Source organism: Ambystoma mexicanum, chromosome 1p (assembly GCF_040938575.1).
Source record: "Ambystoma mexicanum isolate Mex_15411 chromosome 1p, UKY_AmexF1_1, whole genome shotgun sequence".
Taxonomy (NCBI): Eukaryota; Metazoa; Chordata; class Amphibia; order Caudata; family Ambystomatidae; genus Ambystoma; species Ambystoma mexicanum.
In genome coordinates, this window is record NC_090921.1 from 1030483854 (window position 1) to 1030505352 (window position 21499).

Sequence of the window (21499 nt, forward strand, 5' to 3'; positions counted from 1 at the left end):
CTACTTTAGCAAAGCCATACCTACTGCCTTTGTCAGTGCTTATTACTGTAGCTTTAAACATAACGAGAATTTCCAATTATTTCGATCCATAGTGTCTGCGATAGAGATTCATTCTCGTATCCAGTGATGTTGTCGCCGAGGAAATGGTCGCCAGGGGCGACATTTAACCAATGTGCACCTGGAAGGAAATCAAGCACTTTCCCCAAATATTCTAGGAGTGCAGTTTCCTGTAGTCAATAAGACCAATCCTAGGATGTGTTTGGGAAGGCTTTTTAGGGATCCTTTGCCTGGAAACATAGACCCTTAATTCTCTGCTTGCTCTTCAGACTTAGCTGGGTTGTAATTTCTCTGACCAGCACTTATCACTCATGCTCTAGACATCTAGCAGGCCTCACTTGCATTCCCATGAGTGCCAGTTTGAAGTGGGCACTGATGCTTACTTCCGGCACAACGGGCTATGTTTTCTCATAGGATGGAATACAAAGGGTTCAGTGCAGAGAGGTGAGTGAATGGAGAGTGCTGTGAGAATGAACATGGCCGCAGCCACCCTTGCGGACATTTGCCCGAAATAGTGCCACAGAGTAGCCGCTCATTCAAGGACGTGGTACTGCTAGACATTGTTGTGCCTTAATATCAATGGGGAGGCGAGGCCATCCTGTCATTGTGTGCCAGAGTGTCCGCAAGGGGCGTGCATGCATCGTCAATAGCCCGGAATAATATGCTGTGACGTGCACCGGGAACGGGGAGGTTTTACCAAGTTCAAAACATGGTATCAGGTCTAAAGCTCCAATGATCCAAGTCTAACCACATCTCGGATGTACTTCAATACAGCTCATAGTGTGTGCGTTCAATGTGCTAGAAAATAATAATAGAAAAAACACAGCAAAGTGCAAGTAAAGTTGAAAAGATCCAGACGCCCTCTTATGCATCCTCTCCTGCACTTGCTTTCTCACAAGGTGTGGTATTTCGGACATCCTAAACACAGAAATCCTTAATTAACAATTAATTGGAGAATTAGACACTCCAGCATTGCCGGAATGGATGTCCCTACCAGAGAGTGCCTTGGAGATGCACCGGAGTGAGTGACAGCCATGAAGGGCCATGAAGAGCATGCTATTACTTGACCCCTTCAGGGCATTCAAAGAATGCAAGCAAACCGCAGGGAAAGAAGCTGCCCCTTGATGCACTGTAAACCTGAGGGCAAGCCCCTACTCTGCCCAAGACCAGGGAAATATAATACAGACCAAAAGAGTGTCCTGTCAGGAAACTCTTTCTAGAAGGAGATACATTCCTAATGGATCATCGGTGTGTGGGTCCCTCCCTGCAATACCTGTCTAACATATTCTCTCTTTGCGAAGATTACATTTGTAATGTATGTCTCAATTTTATGTATAGCTTCAACATTTTGGTTCAACGCAAAGAAATGTACGTGTGTTTGTCCAAACTGTTAAAGAAATGCTGTATGCATGAAATAAGCTTGCAAAACAAATGGGAAAAACAACTTGCAATGTGCAAGGCGGAAAATGAAAAAAGAATTGCCTATGTGTTCCTTGTAAGAATGTAACATCCAGAGCTTTGATTTAAACTGTCAGGATTAGCTACAACTTTTCCAGCACACAAACATCCCCCACACCGATGAACCATGAGGAATTTATCTCCTTTTAGCAACTATTTCCTGACAGGTTTACCTCTTGATACACAACATTCATCAGGATAACAACTTCCCACTTGCAAAAGAAATGAAAAAACAGGACTAGATAAAAAATATGAAAGCTGGAAAAAACAGAAACAAGAGGGACATTAGACATGAAGAATGCATAATGAAAAAAATAACCTCGCTCACTTCGATATCCTGTGCTTCCAGGAAACCTGGTTAACAAAAACCCCAGTGCTGGATGGATAGGAAATAATTTTGGCCCCAGCTAAACAAGGACCCATGGGTCGCCCATCTTCTGGATTACTAACTGCCGGCAAAAGCGGGCCTCTTGATGAAGGAAATTTTAGTAGCAAACCAATTTCTACTTGCAGTGCTAATGACTTGGACACACAAGCCAGCCGGTTCTAAAACCATCCAGGAGACCAATGTGTACTGGAATCCAGCAGTAGTCACGTCTTCACAGTTTCTTGATACAATCGAGAATACAATTGACTCGACGCTAGCAGTACACCAAACTTATTACATTTTAATATGCAGAGACTTAAATGCCATCTGCTCCTCTCCACATTCTAAATACAAATCTTCGCAAGCTGAGCTTAGAGGAACATTATGGCTAAACTTGATGCACTCAAGAAATCTGCATAACTTCGACACTAGCTACAAAGCCAAGACCACCCTCCTACGTGGACTAACGGCAACCTAAACTCCACTATTGACTATATTTGTGTCTCCACCCAATTCCTTCAGATGACAACGTCCTTCGAAGTCATTCAAACCAAAGCCAGCGACCACAATCTTTTGCTGACAACATGGAAGAATCCCATCCAGGCCGATCAAAGAATTAAACATACACTGGAAGTGAACAACCAACGAAATAGGTTAAAACTATCTGAAAAAAGCATCCATGAGCTGACCCAGAGATACACGAAGGAAGACATTTTTGACAGCACCAAACCAGTAGACTACCGCCCGCTGCTGATGGCGTACCACAAACCAGTTAAGGGAAGACATTAGGCGACTTCCCAGAAAAAACATACATACGACAAGGCCGTGGTCCTCAAGCGCCGAGAGCTCAGGAGATTAAAAAGAATAGCGACCAAAATGAATCAGCATCAAGCAAAATTAGCCATCGCAGAAGCAGTGAAAACCTATTGCTCATGGGCAAAAGCGCATCGTTGGCAACTTTATCAACAAGATGCAGAAGTTATGCTTAAAGCAATCTGCAGCAACGACTCCAAAGAATTCTGGTCCCTTTTGGGATCTACGGCTCCAGCAACTAATAACACGGTTTCAAATGGAATTGGGGAAGCAACCTGGGTCAACCACTTTACTAACCTTTATCAAGCCCCGGAAGAACCTGAACGGATTGGTTTAGGAACATGCCGGAGCTCTAATCCCACATCTCCAGACCTGACACAGTCCTTGAGCAAAGCCCAAAACAGATCACAAGCAGACCTAACTAATGGATCAAATTTGATAATCCTCCTGAAATTGTGGATCTCCTAAAAAAGTTGAAAAACTCAAGAGCACCAGGCCCTGATGGCATCACAAACATTGACCTGAAAGCCCACCCCAAGGAATGGGCAAAATGTATTACACAAGTCTTCACAAGATGCACGGATTCAAAATCAATTTCAACCTCCTGGACTTCAGCCATCTTAGTGCCTATCTTTAAAAAAGGAACACACAACGACCCGGCTAACCATTGACCTATTGCACTACTAGATCCGATAAGAAAAATCTTCGGCTCACTGCTATTAAAACAATTCAAAAGCTGGGTCACAAAAGTGGTGTGCAACGATGAGTTCCAGTCAGGATTCAAAAAGAACACAGGCACATCGATCAACATCTTGCTAATTACTATCCTGAAGAACAAAGTGATGGAGTGGGGACCCCAGACTATTCACCACGTTTATAGACGTATCCCAGGCATTTGACCGGGTGGACAGAGGTCGCCTCTGGGTGAAACTGTCACGCTGGGACTGCCCGAAAAAAATCCTGGAGCCCATCAAAGCACTATATACAAACACCAACGTAAAAGTTTGTTTGAGCCCGCAAGGATTCCTGTCAACCTCGATCCCGACATACCGGCGAGTTAAACAGGGGTGTCCACTGGCCCCAGCTCTGTTCCTCACATACCTAGGAGATTACAAGCTATCTGAAGACTCAGTTCAATCATTTCCTCCGACTATAGAGCAAACAAAAATTAGCAGACTACTTTATGCAGATGACCTGATTTTGTTTGATCAGACCCAAATCTGGCTCCAACATCAACTTGACAATCTGCGAGTCTACACAATGGCAAACAACCTTGAAACTAACATCGAAAAGACTAAAATAATGATCTTCAAAAAAACTCCAAAGAAGAGGGAAAAATGTACTTGGTCTCTCGATAAAAGGAAAATAGAGAAAGTAACAAACTTTAAATACCTCGGAGTAATCTTGGATACCACAAAAAAAGATAAAGCAATGCAGACGAACCTTCAAATGAAGACTCGCAAAGTGGCTGCACAAGGTAAGGCCATCAACAGGAAATTTGGTACATTTTCCTCTATCCTAGCCTTAAGTTTCTACAAACAAAAAGCTGTCCCACCATCACCTACTGTGTGGAAGCAATGCCAGAGTTATCAAAAGCAACATGGTTAAAGCTAGAAGCGCTCTATTGGAGAACAGTTTTGGTGTTACCCAAATCCACACCAGCCGCACCAATAAGGCGAGAACTCGGCTTACTCTCTATGAAGGCCATGGTGAATAATAACTCTTTGATGCTGTACAGAAAATGTGTGATGCCAGACAGCACTTAACTGTACACTGTGATAAACAAAGCTCTGAGAGATTCTAATTGTGAAATGCTGAAACAGTGGAAAAATGGCAACCAGCTTCTTCTGGAATCAATACTGTGTGGAGAAGATGACTTAATCAACAACCCGGTGAAAGTTCTGAAGAAACTAAAAGAATTGGACTGGATTGAGACATTAAAAGAGACAGATGGATGCAAACTCACCACACACCTGCCCCTTATTTGGAAAAAGCTAAACGATCTTCAACGATATATCAAGAAATTCCCAAGCAGGCCAGCGTGCAACTTTATTCTATGAACTAGGCTTAACCTCCTAGACACGAACGAGATCCGAGAAATTAGAGGACTCTCAATGACGAACAATTGTAGAATCTGTAAAGCCACGACAAGAAAGAGACTAGCCACCATCTCCTCTTATCCTGCCCGGGTACGAATGGGTGAGGTCCCAATACGTCAACTCCTTTTTCTCTAACCCGTTTCTTGCAGACGAAGCAACTCGGTGGTCCAGAATGATTAGTGGAGACAAAACAACGTGGCAAACAGCTACTTTCAAAATTTTCCAACATATAACATCAATTCTACAAGAGATCTTGAACATTACAACACTGGAAACATAAGTTGACTTATGAAAATAAACCTAGCTTCCCGGTATATCCTGTCTTCTCAGCGACTACTGCCAACGTGGACGTCGGGGATTTAGATGATATCATGCTGATAAAAATTTGGAATGTTGTAAAAATCAATTTGTCTGATTAAAAACAACAATAAAATAAAATAAAAAAATGAAAATCTTCCAAAAATAAGTAAACACTACAAGAGATTGTCCCAGGAAAAAGTTCGACACAATAGCAAACAGTCTGTTCCATCCAAATCAGACATTTTGGTGTTGCACAGTCCTTCCATGCAGGAGCAAGTTATGGCCCTTTTCTGGAGCCACCCCTGTGACTTACATAAAAAACCACCAGAAGCGGATGGGATTCGAACAAGAGTTGGAGGCAGGAATTTGACAAGGGTTTCGGGCAGGAAGAGGTCCACTGGCTAGGAACCGGAGAGTCTGTCTGGTTTGGCGATAAGCCCATGTGTGCGAAAGAAAAGATTTCCACTGAGTAACTAAGGGGAGGTCAGATTTAGGACAATGACCAATGAGGAGCTCTGTGAATTGGTCAAGCTGGAAGCAAGACATGGTAACTCTAAAAGCTTGGTTGACTTATTTAAATAAAGAACTCGACTGCACTGTCCATGTTTCCCCGGTTATAATGGAAGACATCTTTGATAGTCCTGTATCCAGACCTCTGCATAGAGTCTTCATTGTTAATGTGGATCATGCAATACCTCCCTTGAGGGTAATCCACTTCCAGGACACTGACCTTGAGGAATTCACGGACAGTGAATATATGGGACAAACCAAACTGTGCTTTAAATCTCTGGCTATTTCGAAGTTAGAGTCATGGGATTCGAGAGTAATCCTGTATACGGTGAGGAGAAAACTACAAAGGCAGTGAGCGTGGGGAATACATGTGTGGTTTTAACAGGTGTGGTAAATTATGAAAAGCAAGAAGACTCATTGGGCAATTTCAAATGTTAGATTTTCCCCAGAAATAGAAAGAAAGCGCATGGTGATATGTAAGGGGCAGACAACCAGAGAGTCACCCTCCTTTAGTTACTCCCTTTAATCTATTGGAGAGTATGACAATTACCCCATTTAAGCTTAGTGGCCACGCCTATGTGTCTCTTACTATGAGAGCCAGCGTCCCTTTATCCCCTTCAGGGAAACGGGTTGGGGGGTAGGAAGGTGAACAGGCTGGGCAATACAAGCCCATTGCATGAGTGTAAGCTGTGGGTTGTCAGCAAATATCTCAAGGAGGATATGTTTATGGGGGATATAGATTTGCAGTCCTACTCCAATCGGATATAATTGCTGACCAAAGCATGTGTCAGGTGATCGGCCAGTCAACCATAATCGCAGTCATTCTAATCCTTATGACAGACAAAAAAAAGATTGCGTTGAGAGCTAAGAGCAGCCACGGGCCTAGCAGATATGAGCGAAAGAGGCTGAGCTGGAGAGTAAGGTAAAGTTGGCCAAATGTATTTAAAAAACTGGCTGGCGTGTACAAGAAAACCAAAAAGACCGCTCCGCGGCAAAATATGTTACGTATTATCTCTGCCAATGACAGTGAAAAGATTTTTCTTTAGTTTAGGATGGCAACAGAGTATGTAAAACTATGAAATTAAATCCAAAAAAATAACATTCTTAGAGTACTTTTGGCTCTTTTACTTATAGAACCCGTTTGAACATACATGATAATGAGACGTTTGCTGCTTTTTCAGTCTAGTCAAAAGGGGTTAACCTCTCAGGAAGTGTATAATATATTGGTTATCCTGGAAAGATGGCAAGCACCAGATCGAGATGGCCAAAAATGGGCCGGCTTTATTGCCTCTATGTTTAATTGCGTAATTCGTACTTCCACACTGCCCGACTCTAGGACAGAGTTCTTACTTTTCTCGACATATAAAAGAGGAAAAAGAGTCGATTAATCACTCTCTTCGATCTCTCCATTATGATTTTCGCTACAATCTTACAAAATAGGGTGCCTAGCCCTACAATAATGAACTGCTACCGGCGAACTAGTCATATTTCCGGGAGGGCATGTCGGCTGTAGACTGTAGCCTTGTTTTGAATATCTTGGTTAAAACAGCCTTGCTCTGGTAATACACCCTTATTTGCAGTGTTTCTTATTAACTTTGCCAACTTCAACAGAGTAGATTGTGGGATCAGTTGGGGAAGTTGGGTAAGTGGGGCATCCATAAAGGATTTCTTAATCTTTAGTACAACGACTCCAGCTCTCATTGGGTTGATGCAGAAGAGGCCTTCACCGACTCGTTTGGGATCAATCGTGGTGTTGCACATGGTTGAGAACTGCCCCCGCTCATCTTCAATCTGTATATGGGTCCTATGAAACCTGCTTTACAGACCATAAGTACTTGTAGAATTTACACACTTAGGCATGCATGAGTCCATAATGAGTCCATAATTATTAAAGTGATTAACACGGATAAAGTAGTGATGGCCTGCCTGAGGCACCTAGACCCTACATTTGGAGGATTTACTTGGTGGCCTGTAATAAAGACATATAAGCAAAAAACAACACCCATTATATTGTATATTACAGAAGACAGCTTGGACGTTTTGAGATGTTTGGCTCTCGAAGGAAGAAGGTGATCTCTGGAGGCCGGCACTGGACCTGACGGGGTTGGTAGAGGTTGGGCCTGATTGCCCTGGCTACGTAAAAACAATTTTGACAAGGGATACTTATTTATTTATTGTATGTAGTTCATTAAGTACATCTGTAATTTCATTGCTTTACTTTACATGACTTTATAGTGGCAGCCATCGGTGGATTGCTATAACCCTTAGGGATATACATCCACCACTTTATACAACCGCTTATACAAGCCAGACCTACATACATAAAGGATTCCACCCACTTTCTCCAAATACTTGAGACTGTTCAGCTCACCAGTGAGGACATTTTATTTACTGTTGATGCTTCTGTAAACTGATACTATCGGTGCCAACAAAGAATTTATCTTGATCTTACTAGAATTTATTTCACAAAATCCTTACTTCCAATACAAGAAGCAACATTACCTTCAAACATCAGGTACCTCGATGAGTTCCAGTATGGCCCCTGTGTACGCCAACAGCTTTATGTACAGGTTGGAGATTACACACATCATACATTACCCAGGCACAATTATTTAATTAAGTCGGTCAGGTATATAGATGATATCTTCGCCGTCTGGAATGGTACGGATGACACATTGCAAGATTTTTTGAAGTTCATCAACAAGATAGATTCTCAGAATCATTTTACAGCAGAGATCAGGACACCGAATGTGAATATTTTGGATGTGGAAGTCAAAGTCACAGACAACAAGATATCGACAACCCTCTTCACCAACCCCACCAACAGAAACAACCTCTTGCATCGGATGAGCTTTCATCCCCCAAATACGCTGATGAACCTACCATATCGGCAACGTTTGAGAATTGAAAGCATCGTGAGTGGTCCAGAGGAATGCAAAAGGGAGTTTGATAAAATGGTGAGAAAGTTTGAAGACAGAGGTATCCCGAGGAGCAGTTTAGAGACAGCAGTCAAGAACACAAGGAACCAAACAAGAACAGTATTACTACAAACAAAACCAAAGAGGGCTACTCCACCGCTAGTATTTGTGCCCAAATTTAGCAGACAGAGCAACAAAATCAAACAGATCATTAAGAAAAATTGGGACATACTCTGAAATGATGCAAGAATTCATGATCTATTTCCAGACCCACCAGTATTTGCCTTTTAAAGGAGTGACAATCTTAGAGACATGCTAGTCAGCACAAGAGAAAAGACACCGAACATTAACATGACAGACAGGAAGGGCACTTATCCTTGCCTAAGTTGTGGCAACTGTAATAGCATGACATAGCTGTACGTTTTCCATCCCCATACGGGTGAACATATACAGTTCAGACATTTTGCTACTTGTTTTAATGAGAATGTGATTTATTGTATTATGTCCCTTTGTGGCATGTATTATGTGGGAGGGACCTAAAGATGGGCTTAAGTCAGATGGACGAGCACAAATGTTGTATACGAACCAACAATAGGCATTCATCAGTACTACTACATTTTATTGAATGTGGACATACAATTGCACAGATGAGGTTTCAAATCCTGGCTACAAAGGAATCCAGAGACGATATTGCGAGGAGAAGAGCGCAAAGAGAGGCCTTCTAAATTGACAGACTGGAGTCCCTGATACCAAATGGCATGAACAGAGAATTGGCTTTGCAGTGTTACTTATGACTGCAAATGAAGTCTGCAATATACAAGATGGTCTTACTGCATCTGGTATCAAATCACTGTTCAATGTATGTATTGATATTTGACAATGTATTGGATAATCTTAGACTAGTTTCACCATGCAATTAACAATTTGGACATGTTGGTGATTGTTTAAACATATGCCTATGAATTGCCATACTTGAGTTCTGTTTCATTTACCCAGACAATGGGTACGGTGCACATTTTTGGTACCCACTTCACACAAGTGTACCTTTCTTTTCTTTTGCTTTCTTTTCTTTTCTTTTCTTTTCGTGTTCTTCTTTCTGGTTGTATATTTTGTTTCTTTTGCTATGAGTATCCCATGCTTGATCCAATGGGTACCTGTGGGGTATCACTAGACTGGTTTTCAGACCCGAAACGATATATTCAGCTTAGTTGAGACAAGGGTAATGTTTGCTTTACAGTAGGATGGCAACATAATTGAATGGAGAGTAAGTTTGGTGTTTCATAGCGGTTTTGGAATCACTCCCTAGAGGAATTAGGAGCGGCAATATGGTGTACAGGCTTTACAATTAGCTCACGATTGAGGGTGCATCTACTATAGGAGAGGTCATTACCTGATTTACTGTTAGCAGATGCACATGGATCCGATTTGTGATGCACACATCTCCCGTTCCGTTCGCCATTTAGATTTAACGTAGGTTGGTCGAGAATGAGTATCACGTGATTAGTTGTCACGTGACCAGTTGTCACATGATTACTGTACCTTCAAAGGAATAACTTAGAGGTCCCGGGCGACAGACGCTAGGGTGCGCATTAGAAGGATTGATTAGAAGGAGAGAGGTAAATGGGAGGAGATTAACGTGAGTAATTTCGGTGAGGGCTAATTTCAACAGCAGATACAATGGTGTGTTTCTATGTTTCTGTTTAGAGTTGGTTGAGCTACTTTGAGCCAAGCTTTCTGGAACATGCCTTTTTGTGATTATGAAGATTTAGAAGCGAGTCACTTGGATGTGCGCCACTCATGTTTTACCAGCTAAGCCAGCTAAACCAGTCACTGTTTCTAGGTTCTCCAAGCTAGTTGTCACACAGAGTGTGCAATTGTTGGCAACATAGTTTAACGAGGGATATGGTGATAGTTTATTTCAGCTAAGCCAGGTACTGTTTTTAAATTCTCCAAGATATTTGTTACACAGAGGGTGCAATTGCAGCACCTGTGTTGCCGTGTGTTTGACGACCTGTGACAAGCTACTACCAGTCAGTCTTTTTTCACCTTCTATTGTGAAAGGAGGTGTCTAAAACCTTAAAACTCACTTCATCAGTGAAGCGCAGCGGAATGCAGTGAGTGTGTTGCCATTTGTTGGATCTCCTGTGACAAGCTAGTCCCAGTCAATCTTTTTTGGCGATTGTGTTGGCATTTTTCCGTGCTTTGATGCATTGCTGCCGATGCGAACGGTGATGTGCAAACATTGATCAACCTTTGCTTGCAGCTCTGTCTGAGGCAGCGTCTGGATGACATGCAGACAACCTGGATACAAGCACGTCCCCTGATTTACTGCATGCCATGACTGGTAAGAGGCTGAACGCCATGTGTGTAATCCCTCTGAAATGCACTCAGGGCCCTTGGAGCAGGCCAGGTAAGACTGTAGCCCCTCCCGCTAGCATACCGCCTTAGCAAACTGCCTGTGGAAAGCCACAGAAGCGGTCTTTCTAGTGATTTGAGCTCCAGCCTGGTTTGAAGACCCAGAACCCGCAGAGCTTGGTGCGGCAGTGAGCGGAAGGAGGTGTAGAATATAGCGTGCCTGCTATAGGGGTCCCGCTTACTGTTAGGATTAGCAGAGCCGAATGAAGAGCGGCTACCTAAAGAGCTGCAACGCTGATGTCAGAATCTAGAGAAAATGCAATTCAGCGTATAGTCCTTCAACAGCTATTCTCATCCTCCTACTTTCCATCATGTGTGAGAAAGCTCCCCTCCCTTCTCTGAATAATATATTGAACTATTTATTTGAAGAGTATTTGGGGGACTCAATATTTTGGGTGGACAGGCAATTTGGATATCTTGAAGCAGTGCAACTACACAGACAAACTCTCTCCAATTTAGTAACTTGGGCAAAGTGGAGTGGCAGTGAATGCAACGAGCAGTAGTGATCGAAAAGTGGCTGAATTAGCAGAGTATAACAATGCCTGTGATGAGTTTGAAAGACCCCTCTGGACAGAGTCCACTGTAACTGTGAAACTGCAGGCAATGTGCCTTTGAGCCGGTGTGGAATCACCAAATCTTCTCCAACTCTGTGACTGGGGGCCTAGTGCCTTTGAGCCGGTTGGATGATCTAGCTATTAGCCAACTAGGTTACTGCGGGCCTGGTGGGTGCCATTGAGAAAGTTGGAAGCTTATTTTTCACCTCAAATCGGTGACTGCGGACTGGCAGAGCCTTTGATCCGAATAGAGACAGTCTACGAACTGTAAGCAGAAAAGGTTCTGTCTTTAGGAGGATAGATCATCTTGGATAAAGCAATGAGTGCGCTAATTTAGTCTCTTTATAGATATCCAAGTAATGTCTTGAATGTACTATCTCAGGAGTGGGCTCTTGGAAGATAACTTAAGAGCCCCTGAACTAGATGAACTAGTGGTGTCTTGCAATCTGAAGGACAAAATATCTCTGTCTAAGGGAAGAATGGTTCACTCATTACAAAGGGATCATCGGATGGAGCAAGCTTGTCCATCGACTTCAGAAGGAACAAGTGAGATAAACCAAGAGAAAGGGGTCGATTCTTCAACTAATATCTCGAGAATGAAACTGCCACTAATGAAGGGTCTAGAATTTACCGTAATAGCTAGTACTATGAAAAAAAAACATCAAAAATGTCTTCCCCAGAAGGAAATGTCGTAGTGTGGGTGATATAGATCTGTGTGAAGGAGAAGGCCTAATGGGTAATTCTAATCTGATTAGAGCTCCATGGTGGGATTAAAATCAGCCATTAATGAGAACCTCTTTATTCCATTAGACTGATAAAATAGGTTTGCAACCTGTAGGCAATCTCAAAGCGAGCTCTCAATTGTAAGCTATTTTTTAATTAAGTGGTGACTGAGGCTGCATCGTAGTACGGCATTGAGGTTGCCCAATGCTGGAAAGAAATAAGCAAAATGTTAAGTGTACTACCTGTTAATTGCGGCTACAGTATTGAAGGGGTTAGTAGATCTTTAAGAAACAAGCAGAGACTCTGTGGACGTTGCAGATACTTATTTATTTAGATATATTGTTGGCTCCACAATAGGTATCTTTTCTTAGATGTATTGTTAAATTCACAATATGTATCTGTTTGTAACGCTCTTTTTCTTATCAAACCATTAGGTCCTTATGGCAATACATTTCTCATTGATTGGATATATTGTTGACTTCACAAAAGATATCCTTTCATATTGTTGTTTTGTTGTTTGTTGGATATGTTGTTAGCTTCACAGTGGATAGATATTTGTAAGTGCTCTTGTTTTTCTGAGTCCTTTGGATTGCTTCTGTTTGCAGGGGTCCTTTTGGTCCTTGTTACGTAAAATAATTGTTCATGATGCTATTGTTTTTAAGAGTCCTTCAAATCTTTGTATAGTTGAGGTATTGTTCATATTGCTCTTGATTCTTGAGAGTCCTTTGTGGAGTTCTTATAGGTCTTTATTGCGCTTTCAGTTAGATATTAAAGGTCATACAGACTTCGACTGTAGTACTTGTGCATATGTGTTTTAGTTTCACAACACACTGGCTCCCTCTTACGGTTTATTTGTGCTTCTAGGTAGATATTAGAGTTGATACAAGCATCAGTTATTGCTACAAATGATGGGCTGTAGTTCTTGTGTGCATGTGTTTGGGTCTCACAACATGCTGATTCCCTCTGGGCTGTAGTTCTTGTGCGCATGTGTTTGGGTCTCACATCATGCTGATTCCCTCGACACGTGTTTCCCCAGTATAATAGTACTGGTTCTTCAGGAGGGTAGAGATGGATAAACCACTAGAGATTTGCGGTTAGTTGTTCCGTCTAAGAAGGAGAGAAGACAGGAAAGAAGATAGAGATCAAAATAGTTTTTGGGTATAGTAATCGGTTTAGCTAACAGGTTGGTGTGCTCTGCTAAGGTGATGTCATTAAAAATATAGAGACATGAGGCTGAACATTTAATAGGATAATGATTGTTCTTAAAGTATAATGTGCGGTTAAGGCTCTTTGGGGAGAGAAGATTATACCTTTGTGATGTAACCACGAAGAGAAATGAGAGAGCCTTGGCTGAGTTTAGAAAGGCTTCAGATTAGGATAATGTGCTGCTTCCTATTGTTGGGCTGGTCCTTAAATGAATCCCACGTTTAAGTCGCTCAGTGTAAGTACGTACAATGATACTATATTTTAAGATGCAGGGTATAGCCATAAGCACGATTTTTTTACTTAACTAATTGGTATAAGGTTTACCGTACAAATAGATAGAGTTGTCCTGAGGTCCCTGTTTGGGCACAGCGGCACTGGTTGCCGGTTGAACGCGACATATTCAGCGGATTTTAGTCGCTCCGCTTGTTGAGAATATCTAGAAAGCAAGTAACCGGAAATTTACCGAACACTAATAAAAAAAATGATAATAGAGAGCGGGACGTTTCTGCTTGTGAGTGGCGTCTATTTGTCCAAAAACAGGAGTTTAATCTTATGAGTGAAAGCGGCAGGCTTACCTTCGTTGCTGGAATTTGAAGGAAAAGAACGGTAGTATGATAGCCGAGGTACAGAGGTGTACAGTGGTGTAGGTAATTGTTTGCAATTTGGATTTTTAAATAACGTGATGACATGAAGCGACGTGTGGGTACGTAAACAGAGCGCTATGATTGGGAGGTTTCAGATTATGTTTGTGCCGTCATCTTGGAACGGGATAAGAAACCATTGTATGCCCAAAGGTAATAATAACATGTGCGTTCACAGGGGATCCTAAGTTTACATTGGAAAATAATTGTTCGATTTGAATCTGTTATTTGAAAATCTGAACTGGAGCGCATGTTATTTGCATAAAAGGACTTGGCTTATAAAAGGGTGTGATTTAGAGTGAGTCTTTGAAGTCAATATGTGTCTTTTGGTGTGATTACTGATGTCATTTCTATGACTGGACTCTCGTTGATTCAAAATAGTTGAGTAGGTGATGGGTTTAAAGAAAATGGACCAGCTCATTATCCGTGTTGAGGCTAGTATGGCAGCAATTCCTTAAGCAGATCCACCTGGCTTCATGTTGAAGGAGTAGTTGTTCTCTATTACCCCTTCTGGGCGGTGAATTGACTTTTTGGATGCCAAGTTCTCTCCTTTTGCCCCACCAACTCCCTAGATTATTTCAAAGTAAACTTAGACCTGTTCAAATTATGTCGAACTCTAAAACTGAAAAAATACTTCAACAACAAGCCCTTGAAAACAGCCAAACCAATCAAAGAAATCCCATCACAACTTTCAAGGGCTACACAGAAGACATTCTGGAAGAGAAACTGATTCATCTGGGGAGCCAAATGAAGAAATGAAGCTCTAATTATTTTAAGTTCTCTATAACTCCTCTGATAAAATTCTATGTCAGTAAAGTAATTCCATCTTTGACTTGTGGTGTTGACGAAATCCCAGCAATTACAACAATGAACTGGGAGAGGCTAGAAGGCTTATTATGGAAAAATGTTCTCTCCCTCAGTCTCTCCCGATAGCTTCACTGAGGTGTGAATTGGGTCTTCATTCTCTCCACTCCCACAGAGTGGAGAATAGTGTCAGCGCATAGCTTGATTAGCTGTCCCCAAGTTAACACCCTTTACGAAGAGCTAAACAAAGACCTGACGAAGAAGGGCAATCTGTTTTTGTCAGCTCTAACTGAGTATGCGCAGGACATCTTGAGCTTCTGCGAATGTGAAGTGAGTGATCTTTGTGACAACCCAATGTATGTCAAAATATGACTAAAAAGAAAGGATTGGATAGCAACAACCACAGACATGAGATCAAGAAAATGGTCACATTCTCACTCGCTTCACGATAAACCACAGGGTTACCTGTCGGGATACCTAAGGCGGTTCCCAAATGCTAGAGGTCGGAATGACTTCCAAAGATTCTGTCTTAACATCCTATCAACTAGGGAAAATCTCTTCTCAAGGCATAAAGACCTGTATAGCAATAGTACATGCTGATGCTGCGATAGCGCAAGCGTAGAGACACTGAGACATTGAATGCCCTGGTACTCGCTTGCACAGGATTAAAAAGATATCAAGATTTATGGTGGCTGGAGATTCAACCCTTTTGGGATTGGCTATGTTCTGGCCATAAAAGTCCTGGACTTGGGCAGTGATAATGTTTCTATGTGAACTCAGCCTCTTAAAGTGAGACTATGATTGGAGGGCTGCATTCTGGAAATTGTTATCTTTTTCTTGCCTTTCGTGTCCTTATTCCTTTTCTCTTTCCTTCTCCTTTTCTTATTCTATTTTATAAAACATGTACATTTTATTAATTGATATTCGTTTTTCTTTTTCTTTTACCATTGTAACTTTGCGAAGAGTCAATTTTCTATATTTTGACTGAAACACTATAAATAAAACAAAAAAGAATTGTTGACAACACGGTTTAATCAGGGACATGGTGATAGTTTGCATGAGAACAGCACGGTTTGGAAAGGTGATTCGCTCTGATAGACACAACAAAAAAAGGAAAACGGGGCGACGAACTATATATAACGAGTGCTGATACAGTGGTGCAAATCACTATTTTTCGAATCCACATGACCACAGGATGTTGTGCTCTTACTGCAAGCGTTAATTCCTCTGCTATCAATTCGCTGATTTTGGGCCTTAAAGTGGAGAATTCACCTCCATCATCTTGCTGGAGGTAAATCATTCACCTTGATGTGAAAGCTCGGTATTTGGGGTTTGGTAAAATGTAGGTGTTATTCTGTTATTGCCAAAAAAAAGTGGTGGTCATGGAATGATCGGCACTTTTATACTGCCCCTCAGAATTCGTAATTAGGTGCAATGCTCTCAGAAATGCAATACGTGATGCCATTGTATGCAACCCCACTGCTCAGGAGTTTTTAAATGAATTGTTGAGGTCGAACGTGCATAAAATTACAAAATCATTAAAAAATGAGGTGTACGCCATTTTCTCGAGACTCGCCAAGTGAGAGGCACAGGATTGAGCAATTGACAGCCTCAATATTAGGGTTTAAAAAGTGGACAGATTCGAGCAAGGGAGGAATGAACAGAACAGATTGAATGCGGAGGAGTTGCGCAACATCAGGGACCTACATATGGAGTGACGCCCCTCCTGGGAGAATGGTCTCTCCCAGGGCACGTGCCAAGGTCACATGTTTTGACCATGTGACTGAATAGCAATAAAAGAGACGGGCCGTTTCCGGCTCGTCAGTGAATGTAATTGATCCTTGCCCAATGTGTGTGTTCTTACTTCAGCGCAAAGTTGGCACTGCGTAGCAGGTGGAGGGCCTGCTGCTGTAGGACCCTCCACTCTGACAGTGCCCCTGCTGGGCAACACTCTCCATGAGGCTACATCCCTCATGTCTGCAAAGTCCCTGGTGGGCACTTCAACAGCGAGGTGCTGGTCGGTGTCCCTGCTGGGCAACTCTGGCACCGTCCTTTGTGTTTGCCTGGGTGCCCCAGGCCATAGAAGAAACTGTGGGCTCATGGTGAACAGAGATGTTGGCTGCATGACCCGAGTATTGGTACCGGGTCGGGTGATTCCAACCCCTGCAGGGTGACCCCTGCCGTGTGACACGCTGCGTGATCGCAGCCCTCCTGTCTGCCCTTTTGATCCCGGTCGACTGTGTGTCCCACTCTGGAGCGGGATACAACACTACACTCGCCCCACAGACAAAGACCCTGCCAGCGTTTGTGCCTGAGCCTGTGCAACTAATACAAGCGAGACCTGTGGCGTAACCTTGTGGGTAGTTTGATTGCACTGAGGCGAGGGAGTATGTTGCATAACCTTCAATAAGACAAACGTGTGACAAACGTGTGATGGGCAACGCTTTGTTTGCGAAGCCTTTGTCCCACGTAGATAAGAGGTTTTGTGTAGCGGCTGTGCTAGGACTGTGCGTCCATTCTCAGCAGTGTAGGTATGCCTTGGAAAGTTTCCCAACCTTTAAAGTTACAACTCTACCTAGGTCGCACGCGCAGCCCTAGTAAACAGCAGGATCACACTCTCTTTTAGTTCTTGTTGTATGTTTGTTTTCTACAATTAAGTTTGATGCTTGAGTAGTGGAGGGGTGGCCTGGGAACCTAAAGAGGCCTAGATCAATACTGCATACCTGCTGTTCCCCTGCTTTCCTTATATAGCGCTTGCACGTAGCTTCCCAATGATCTTGGGCAGTGATGTTATGTTATATACATTTCTAAAGCGCACATACACCCGGAGGTATCTTGGCGCTAGGTGACGCAAGAGAGCAGCCATAAAAAGGAGAGCCTAATAAAGAGGCAATGTAAAGTTGAGATTGAATTGTTGCTGGATTACCTACTCGATCCCCCACCACCCTTTCCCCCTGTTTGAGAGTAAGCTTCTCTTCACCTTCCTGCTTGCCACTCCCTTTAGGCTAAGGGTGGTGTACCGAGCTTCCTGGGCCACTTCAAGTAATCCACACTTTCATCATGAAGAACCCCCTGCATTCTGAAACTGAAGTTATGGATCTGCCTCAAAACTTGTTGAGTTATGTTGGTTGGGGGAATTTGGACTGTGACTGGGTGCACTGTGTGAACAGTGTTTGAGGGTTGTGGGAGAGAGTGTTTCAGACAGAGAGGAGAGAGAGAGGGGGGGAGATAGAGACAGAGAGACAACAAGAGAGCGCGTGCAAGAGACCGGTGCAAGAAGTGCATGGAGGATACCAAGTTATTTTGCCTTGTAAGACCTACTACCCTTACAGGAAAGATATGAGAGGTTTTTCAAAAGGGGTAGCTGGAACAGGCACTTAAGTGCCTCTATGATCATTAGGTTATAGAGCCATGTGTGTTCAAAGGTGTGCCCTGTGAATAGGGGTGAAGGCAGATTCACCCATTATAAGTGTTAGTCTTGATTTGAACCTCCCAAGTGACCTCAGAGAGAGACTCTATAGCAGCGTCTGTCCTGTGTCTTAATAGCTGACAGCAGATAGTGAGTATGAAGGCTGTGAGCAACTATGACATGAATGAATTCGCGAATTCACGCGAGAAAGTGAGCACAAGGACTCAACATTAAGCAGCGTGTTTCTCATCAAGGAGTCTGAGAGACGTGTGAATGAGGAGCAGCACAGTACCCTCAAAGGGACACTACTGCTACAAACGTCACCCACTGCAGGAACAGAGTGACAGGCTTCTGGTCCTGTATCTATGAGTAAGCTAACCTCGCTTCCGGTCATTCTGTCAGAGGCCCTTATCGCATAAGGGTGTGCTGGCACATTCTACTTGTGCCAAAGAGCGAAAATGTAGGTAGGACCAAAGATTTTCCCTGCATCCGGGGGCTCCCAATCTAGGCCAGCTTTGTATAGGTGCCTATGACCAGGGATCTGCTAGTAAAGGCCAAGCCTTGGCTTTTACAAAATCAAATCCAGACCGATGTACCCTACTGAGCATTCCTCCTAAGCTCAGAAACCCCCCCTATATCAATGAAGCCCACAGCATCACACAGGGGCATATGTGAAGATTTGCTCATGCGTGTAGTGCTTTTTCTCTCTGTGAAAGGGAATGGCCTAGGTTGCTAAGGGGTAGCTGGGGGGGCTATAGCCCCGGGTCTTTTGGTTGTAGCCTCAGATAAAAGCTCAGGAGCTACATTCAAATGGCTAGCTCTCCCCGAGTCCCGACATTAGCGTCGAGCCAGATATTTTCCAGACCCAGCAACACCCCTGGGCCTAGCGATACTCGATTGGCCTATAATGGACCATTGCATGTGTGTTTGCATGTGCCTCTCGTGCTGCCAGGCACAGCTCCTCTAGTACAGGGACTTGGCACTGTGGGCTGCTACCTCAGAGTCCCCCCATGCAGGGATTCATCACTAACACACGAGTATGCTTTCTCCCCGGGGGCAGAAACTCAGCTAATGCCGCACGGCTCTGATGCACGCAGTTCCCACAAGCTGGAAAAGGCAGCCTCTCTCGCAAAGGAATCAACAATCATTTGTTTGCAATGTACTTGCTCTATGGCACACCCAAAGTTGAAGGGTGAGGGCATGTTATGTTATGTTGCTTTATACCACGCACTGCTACCACCCAGGTCTGGTCTGCGGCCGCACACATGGCTATGCAAGAAAAGAGAGCGCGGTGTATTAGTGAGGATAGAATGATAGGATAGGTTCAGAACCAGGAGGAACTGCCATCTGTTTGCAGTGTCTTGCGTGCGTGTTGGTAGTGCAGCCCGGCTTGTTATAACCGTAAGGGTAAGACTCACTGCCTCGGTTGTGTACTAGTGTGTATGTTAGGTGTGTGAATCGTGTGCGGTAGGGTGGAAGTATAATCGTGTGCACTGGTTTGTTGTATCGATATGGGCGAGTGCAGTGTTGTGGTTGTGACATGCCTGAGAGAGTTGTGTTAGTGTGTTTTTCAGTGCGTTTGTGTGTGGTTAGGCTGGGGTTTTATGGGGTGTGTGCACTCGTGTGTTCCATCTGAGGCTAGGTCCAGTGTCTCTGAAGTTTGTTCAGTGTGAAAGTTAATTAAAGATTGGTGAGTGTATGTGTATTTTGGCTAGCGGCTAGCCCATAGTCCTGTATAGTGGTTGTGGATTGTGTTGGAGAAGTAGGAGTGGGGTGGATTGGTTAGTACATAGGTTAATCGCGACAGTACCTCCAGAATATGTCCTCAGTGGCATCACTTGTTCATGATTATTTGGCATGATAGACAGGATAGTTTCATGTATCCTTTCTTGTGGACAACTTTTATCGTCTTTAGCGGTTGTTGAGTTATTGCCATATAAAATAGCATAACTTAAACGAGGTTCCTCTGCATAAGCAATGTTTTGAGTGGTGGCTGGTGGATTATTTCCATGGAGGGGCATACATATTCCCCACTAATGAGGGTGAGCAGACCCAACGAAACAGTGGGCAGGTCGGGGTTCAGCCCCCTAAGACTTATTTTAAAATGAAGGGTGATGGTGCATTTTACAGTACAGTACACTTTCTGTGAACAATTGGGTAAAAAGCCATCATTTATTACCAGTTATAAAGGGTGACACAAAAAAATCCAATACATGCCAGGCTACCAAAAGTATGCCAGATCGTTTTCCAATGCATTTTTAGGATGCCTGTGCCACTGCAAGTACCCACGCATGTTGGCTTTGCCCAGTAATTACAGTACCATCACTGTAAGAATACACACACATGTTGGGTTTGCGCAACAAAGCCAGTACTACTGCTGACACGCACGATGGCTTCGCCGCTTACTCCTACTACTGCCTATTGTAAGTGCACACTCACGCTGACATTTGATTTGCCCACAAATGGCAACATTGCCACTGTGTGAGAAGACATGGTCATGCTAAAAGCTGTGAAAAGAAATTAGAATAGTTCTTTTATAACGCACTTAATACCACAATCGAAGCACGAGCCATGGATTCGAACCTGTGTTGCTATGTTTCTTCGAAGACAATCGCTTTGCCCCTGAGCTATCCCCCTGGCCTGGCCAGACGATATAAATCTATTTGCCAGGCCACACCTCAACAACACTTGGGTTTGGTGAAGGCACTTAGGAGTATGTTATCTGAAAGGGAAAGTCTACAGCACTTTGAGTCTGGTTAGCCGCTGATACGGGGGAGTGCAATCGGGCTAAAGAGCCCAGCTTAGTTATAGCATGGTTAGTGTTGATGTGCTAACGGCGAGGCCTGTGGTGACTTCAAAGGGAAGTCGGTTAGTCGAGGCAGAAGAGGGGAGCGGGTCTTATAAAGCAAATAAACTGGTGCCCTGGCAGCAATCCTACCGCTGGCTTCCGGCAGACAGTCCCTCGCTCTCACTTCCCTTCTTTCAGCTGCATTGTACCCCTTGATCACAAAGAATCTAGGGGTTGCTGATGATGGAAAGGGGCGGCCTCTAGACTTCACTTATTTCCATAATCGACCTGCTAAAGGTTATGGGAGCCAAGAACATTTGGTTTGAACCCATTTCACGATCCTAGGTTGGGAGCCTATGAGATGCCTCAAACATCACCGACTTGCTCAGGTGCTGTGCTCAGCGGTCAGCTGGAACATTTGCCCGTCACTAGCTTGC

The 21499-nt window shown here is 43.4% G+C and overlaps 1 protein-coding gene across 1 annotated transcript in view; it reads right to left on the reverse strand.

The window, feature by feature from the left end:
• Nucleotides 1–21499, reverse strand: part of LCAT (lecithin-cholesterol acyltransferase) — a 336764-nt gene that overhangs the window by 122281 nt on the left and 192984 nt on the right. The window lies entirely within an intron of this gene.